Consider the following 7,557-nt stretch of genomic DNA (forward strand, 5'->3'; position numbering starts at 1 on the left):
TTCAAATAAGAAAAAATAGAAAGGCAATAAATCTTTTCTTAAATGAACTAACTTTTCTTTTCCTTTATATGTAACATCTTTTGGGCTATTTTTCTCTCATACCACCAATATTGTTTGGTTTCTAAATTAATTCCCTAATGAGTTCTGTTTTTTCTAAATGTATTTCTGATGCATTATTGTTTGTTTTTAAAAGGCGTATGAAACTGGTAACTTACGGATAGAAATCAATAAGTTATTTTTATTACTGAAATCAAATTCCAAATTCTCCGCCTTCAATGCCACCCAACAACAAAAGTTTTCCAATAATGCTCGTCATTTCGTTGTTCTTTAGTTTATTGCACAAAAAAAGTTAAGTTTTCATGCTCCAGTTTCCATTATTTTTATAAAAAGAAAAAAAAGAAAATTAAGTTGAACGCTCTAATAACCTAATTGTCATTCAATCACCGTTAACCTTTTTTTTTCTAATAATCAGTTTTCAAGGTGATAATCAAAATTCAAACAAAACAAGTTTGAGAGAAGCACAAATAAACGAGACTTTTAAACAATCAAAAACGGTGGATACGAGAAGTTAAAAATATCACAAACAGGAGTAAACAAATATTATAATAAGCATTTGAGAAGTATATTAGAATTGTCAAAAAACATAACGCTACTGATTCATTAGTAAACAAATAAAAAAGGAGAATACTTGTCTATGTTCTTTGGGAAGCTTAAGAAAATGAAGACGAAGTAGAAAAAAGGATCTACATGTTCGTGCAGACGTTCTTGTTATCAAGCTCAGGTACATTATTTATGTGATTGATGGAAGCGTTACCTCATCTTTTTCTGAGCAAGCTAAAGCTTCTTCCTTATTAGAAAATCCTAGGAGTTAAGATTGACTTCTCATACGCCATATTGACTATTTCCCGAAAGACCCATTCGTGTGACTGTTGTAAATGTGACTGACTTGTGCATCGATTAATTGGTTATCTGAATGGAATATCGGAGAGAGAGACTGAGAGTGAGAGAGATAATTATCTGAATGGAATATCGAGAGAGAGAGAGAGAGAGAGAGAGAGAGAGAGAGAGAGAGAGAGAGAGAGAGAGCTAATGAATACGACACTTCAAATTATAAATAATTATACAATTATTCCTTTTGTCCATACGTTGTCACCTTTGTCTCAGCAACAACACAAATATAATGATAAAGCTCACCAATTTTGTAGAGTATCAGTACAACCAACTATTCCAATTTCGAGAAAATTTCATACAAGCTGGTCACATGTGAATATAAATATTAAATTGTAATTGCGAGTATTCTAATTCATTTATTTACATTTTGCTCACTTGAGATAACTAAGGAAAATGGTAATTCCAAAATGCCTTTTAATATGTATTGTTTTGGATTTATCCAAACATTTGATTGACTGTTACTTGGTAAAAGAGAAAGTTTTGTGAAAGCTTTATCTTATGGTACTATACTAGATGACCCAATTCAGGGGGAGTTTAAGAATCAAGGAGCTTCAGTGAGCAAGATCTACAAGACCGAGTCGTAAACGTCTTCTCAACTTTTAACAGTAATTAAAAAGGTCAAGTCGTGCATTTGATTTTTTCTTAAAAGCTGTATTGCAAGTGTTTCACACACGCCCGTACACTGTAACGATATTTTTTTTTATTGTATATTTCTCTCCACACCTTACTGTTAACGGAACCTGTCTAAGCCTGTCTTTTCATGAACTATTTTATTTGAATTTCTATGTCCTTGTCCGGAAGCTTTTTTTACATGAACGTGCTATATGTTAAAATGAAGTTAGTCATATTCACCTTGCCTCTCACTTATAACCTAATGACTCACTCTTACATTATTGACCATCAGAGTGACCAACTCTCTCCCACCTTCCCTCTCACTGCCGTGTTTTAGTGTTTGAAAATGCAGTTCTCTGACACTGACTCTCCTATTAACGCTGCTCCAGTGAAACTACCGCTTTCAGCAGTACAGAAGCCTTCACCTGGTTTCAGTGCACAGAAGTCCAATTCTGCATCAAGGACGTGACTAGGTCAAGCAGCAAGCAGACTATGTTCTCGCTGTGATCTCAAGGTAATTTTCCCAGAAATCTCTGATTGGCTTTGCAAGCAAGGTGACACCCTAATAGCATATGACTCCCTCAAAATATACCTCCTGTAACAGTACTCGTCATTGCCCGCTGCCCATATAGCAAAACTATTTCCGCTCTCTGAACAACCGTTGCAGGACGAAAAGAGTTCACTTGCCTTCAGGGAAATGACCAATATCGCTCGCCTACAACCTTCAGCAGACGGCTCTCCTCATGAGGTGAACCGACTTCATTCTCTTTGTGTACGACGCTTACGTGAACCTGCATGCAATGCTATACCCGATGTTGATTTTTTGTCTTTGAATGACCTGACGACCAAAGCCCTTATGGAGAGCCACTTTAACACCTTCAAGACCTCCATCAACGCTTTCAATTCTGACAAAGAGGACAACTATTCAACCTCAAGAGAAGCTGATGTGAATGCAGTAAAACATAGACACTTACTCCATGATGTGCCGGATCAGCGACAAAGCCACCCACCACCCAACACTCGCTCACTTCCCAACCAACGACCTCTACAACCACTTACTGATGCTCATCAGAAGCAGTTCTACTACTACCACTCCAGATTCTGGGATGCTGTGAAAGAAGCATGTGAACGGTTGTCAGTGGCCAACAAATGTGTAAGTAGGCTATCGCTTGTAACGGTGGGCTCCCATGTCACTTATCTTTTCTTTTTACATGATACAGATACGGGCGTGCGATTTTTGATAGACATGGGTGCTTGTCATACTCTTCTGCCAAGGCCCCTCTCCAGGACACGATGTAGTCCATCGAAGTCTGCTTATGTCTGCCTGGTAGCTAATAATGGATCTGTGATACCTACCCATAGTTACAAAAACTTCACATTATTGTTTGGAAGCACAAAATATAACTTGAAGTTTCTCATTACTAACATCACATTACCAATTCTGGGTGAGGATATCCTGTAACATTTACACCTCCTGGTTGATTTCACTCAGTGATGGTTATTTAATGCCCATTCTCACCTTGGTCTCCACATCATTGCATCCACGGATGTGTACGGCCATCTTCTCACTTCGTACCCGGAAGTTTTCCATTCGGAACTTTGCCAAACTCAGAAACCGCATTGTTTGGCAGTCCATAGTAGTCACCCTTGCACACTGTCCAGAAGAAAAATGGCTCTTTGCATATGTGTGGCGATTACAGGTACCTGAACATGCACACGCTACCAGATCCCTATCTCTACCAAATTTCGCCAATGTGACCTCCTACTTGCACAAAGTGAAGGTTTTCTCACTGCTTGACTTCCCTGAAGGGCTATTATCAGGTGCCAATGAACCCAGAAGACATCCACAAGACTGTCATCACCAACCCCTTTGGTTCATACATCTTTAGTTACTTTTGTTTTGTCCTTGGTAATACTGAGGCCACTTTTTATTACCTCACGGATAGCATCTTGAGGATCTCCCCTTCTGTGTATGATACGTGGATGACCTACTCCTGTTCTTTTCCTCCAAAGAGGAACACCTCCAACACCGACACTTTAGGCTTGACCACCAACAACGGAACAGCCTTGTAGTCTGATACAACACGTGCACCTTCGGAGCAAACCAAATATTGTTCTTAGGGCACCGCATCACTTTTGAAAGAGTCCACCACCTCCCTAAGAATATTACAGCCCTTCAGAACTTCCCCCTACCCTCGACAGTCAAAGCACTGCAAGAATTCTTGGGCATGATCAACTATTTTAGCCAGCCATCGTCGCCACTCTTGCTCCACTCTACGCTTACCTCAAGAGCAATCCAAAAAACCTGAAGTGGAGTTCCCTTCAAGAAGCGGCCTTCTACAATGCAAATAATTCCCGAACAACAGGTGGTGCTCTCCCTTTTACCGTGTCGCATGCACATCGCCTTCTCTTCACCAATGCCAGTGATTCCACAATTGATGCAGTACTGAAGCCGGTGGTCAATGGCTCGCCCCACTTATTGGCCTTCTTCAGTAGAAAACTATCCATTGAAGGAATCCGTTTACTCTACCTTCGACTGAGGATTGCTGGTGGAGCATCAGGCAGTCTCTCGCTTTCGCCACTTCTTATAAGGTACACCCTTTGTCATTTGTATGGACCACATGCCTCTGAAGCACGCCTACACTCGAAAGTCCGACGCCTGGTCCGCCCGTCAATGCTGACATCTCTCTGCCGTGGCTGAATACAATTGCACCCTTCAGCGCATCCCTGGGAAAATGAATTCTGTTGCTGATGCCCTGTTAAGAAACACATTTGCTGCCATTCACCTGGGATTGGATTACAACACCTTGGCAGATGAACAACGAAAAGATCCAAAGTACAAATTATGTAGGACATCCTGCACATCTCTCTATCGGGAAGACGCTGCTCCCAACGACTGCAACACCATCCTCCTCTATGATGTCAGTACCGGTAGACCATGATAATGGATACCTGCTCCATGCTCTAACAAGTATTTTATTGCATTCAAGGCCTTTCATATCCCTCGCGCTAATCTACTGCACAAGTACTGAAGATGAAGTTCACTTTGCAAGGCATTATTAAAGATGCTAAGGATTGCGACCAAGCCTGTACTTCATGTGAGACTTTAAAAGTACATCGACGCACAGATTCAGGAGTGGGCACCTTCCTCCCCCTCAGCATTGGTAGTCAATCCCGTACCCCCATCACAAGGACATCGTTAAATGTTTTTGTTGGCTTGAAGCCTTTCCCATAGAAACTGTATTTTCCGCCTCATGTACATCCCCCTTACTCTCAGGCTAGATAGAGAGATTTGGTATCCCTGAGCTAAGTATGGAACAAATGATTATCTTAAGCAAATCTATTAAGACTTTTTGCCAGAAGTTAAAAAGTTTAGATAATAAGGGAGTTATGGAAATTGGGCAGTAATCCGTTGGATTTCATCTAACACAAACACATTTATATATCGGAGTAACATTACTAATTCTCTAACAAGTGGTAAAAGCTCCTCTTCTTCCTAACTTGCACGAAATAACAGATAACCTTGGATCAAGGAAATCTGCAATTTTATAAATAGTAAAGAAAAAATACCATTTGGGTCTACACTTCCATAAGCATCAAGGTCCATCACGAGAGCTTTAATTTTGTGAGATCGAATAGCTAAGCTAGTTATTTTAGCCTCAGGAAAACAGGAATGAGGAAGACCAAGTTCCTCATTACTCTACTTACTGTCAAACACATCAGCTAAAACGGTTGCCTTATCCTTTTTATCCAAAGAGTGCCGATTTAAGGGTAGTCCACTACTTATGTTCCTGGGTTGTACCAGAAAGGGTATCGTTTATGGATAAATTGTATTCCTTTTCAGTTGAAGCATAAAATCTCTAAGCAAGAGCTCTAAGCTGAGTATACTTATTGCAAGTCAAATCTGATATGTTACCTTTCCAAAGATGATAGGTTTCTCCAAAAAATGTACATCTACAATCATTATTGATCCATGGTTTTTGCTTTACTCGTTATCTTGGCACACGAGAAGCGATAGGCCTATTAATTATGTTGACTACATTCTCATTCAAAGGGACAATAAGATCAACACTACCATATAACTGTGACCAATTGTGGCCCAAAAGATCACTTAAAATCCCATTCCAGTCTGCTTGAGATTTCATATAAATCTTACCTAAGTATAATACATCAGGGACAGGCTACTCAGTTTTCACTACAAATGAAATCAAATCATGATCCCAACTAGAGGATACATCTTACTTGTTATGATGCCAAGGGAGTCGGTGTATACGAGATCCAAACAGTTACCAGACCTGTGAGTAGCTTCAGTTATGATTTGCTCACAGCCTGATTTAGAGGCAAAATCTAAAGCTCTTAAACAAAAGTGATTAGTAGGAGAAACCGAATTCAAGCACTCCATATGGTGAGCATTCCAATCACCAACAAAGACAAAGAGGCCTCTCTATCACCTTCTTGTATCTTAGCGATACTAGTAAGAAGACAATCGAAGATAGAATCCTGCATGTCTGTATTTCGGTAGATCGAACACAAATTAAAATTGTTTTGCCTGCCACAAACTTTTATTACCTGAATCTCATGATATCCATATTCATAGCGGGACTTATGATGGTATACAGTCCTAAAATACACCGCCATTCCCCCTCACCATAGGAATGGCATCCTGTTTCAGAATTACTGGCTTCTTAAAACTAGTCATAAGGAGCTCAGATGAGGGCCTCATATCACAAACCAAAGTTTCTGAGCATAAAAGAATACCCTACTGCCTGGAATGAACTGTAAAGTCTTAAATATTTGCTTGAAGTCCACTGATATTACAATACAGTAGACGACATTGACGAAATCTTTGGCGTACTGGTCCCTGATTTCGTTCAATGTCTACAGAGAGAATAAGAATCAATAGTAATAAAAAAGATAAATCGTAAGTAAAAACTAAATTAACATGAATGATGAAATATAATATACTTCAGGGCACTATCTATCCTGTGAATACCTACTAATTTATATAACATTGTAGTCGGTGTTTGCTCATTGGGAATTTAGCATATACTAATAATATTGTGACATTTATATTACGAGTTAGGAAAGCTGACATTTTGCATATGTTATGATATGGTGAAACATTTACGTGGAGTTTGCGTAGTTAATATCTTGCAAATGATTGAAACTTTGTGAACAATGGTACTGTGAGTTAACCAAGGTGTTTTTGCATAATATTATAGCTTATTGTAGCTAAATAATTATAGTATGTTTAATGTTATGATAAAAATATGTTTATATAAGAATAAAATGTGCTGTTGATACAATTGCAGTGGTTTTGTTTTGAGATTGAATATAAATTGTTTACTCTACACTCTCATACAGTACACACTGAATATTGGGGTCTTCAAGCTACACATTGTTGTTCCATGAATTGGGACAAGATTGTATTGTGCATATTCCCGTTCAATCTCATCCGACTGTAATTCTGGATATCAGGTATCCCGAGGTTTCAGAGGGCTATTCATAATAATGGAGACAAAGTTTCGTTATTATAACATACGTGATAGGTAGCACGTAATCACTTGTTACCACGGTCAGAGGTATGGACATTTTGAAAAAGATTACAAGTCTAAGAATGAGGATAAAGTCTGCCGGAAATGTTCAGGGAGACATTCCACCAGGGAGTGTAATTCGTAAGTGTTAAAGTGTATAAACTGCACAAAGTTAAATAGACCAAGTGAGCACACAGTAAATTCTGGAGACTGCAAAGCTTATGACTTGGTATTGAATAGACTAGCAGAAAATACTGATCATGGTTACTAGGGAAGTTAAATAACTTGGACAAGGCAAAGATCACTGAAATGACGCCCCCACACATGCCATCTTTCACATACCGAGAGAGGGTAGGTCTGGTGTGGGTGCCAGACTCTTTATTGATACAAGTTATTGAAATCTCCAAATGTTTAAAAGAATTAGTGTAAAAAGTTTTGAATATATAAAAATCAAATTTAC

This window comes from Palaemon carinicauda, chromosome 36, assembly GCF_036898095.1.
Source record: "Palaemon carinicauda isolate YSFRI2023 chromosome 36, ASM3689809v2, whole genome shotgun sequence".
In the NCBI taxonomy this organism is placed as follows: domain Eukaryota; kingdom Metazoa; phylum Arthropoda; class Malacostraca; order Decapoda; family Palaemonidae; genus Palaemon; species Palaemon carinicauda.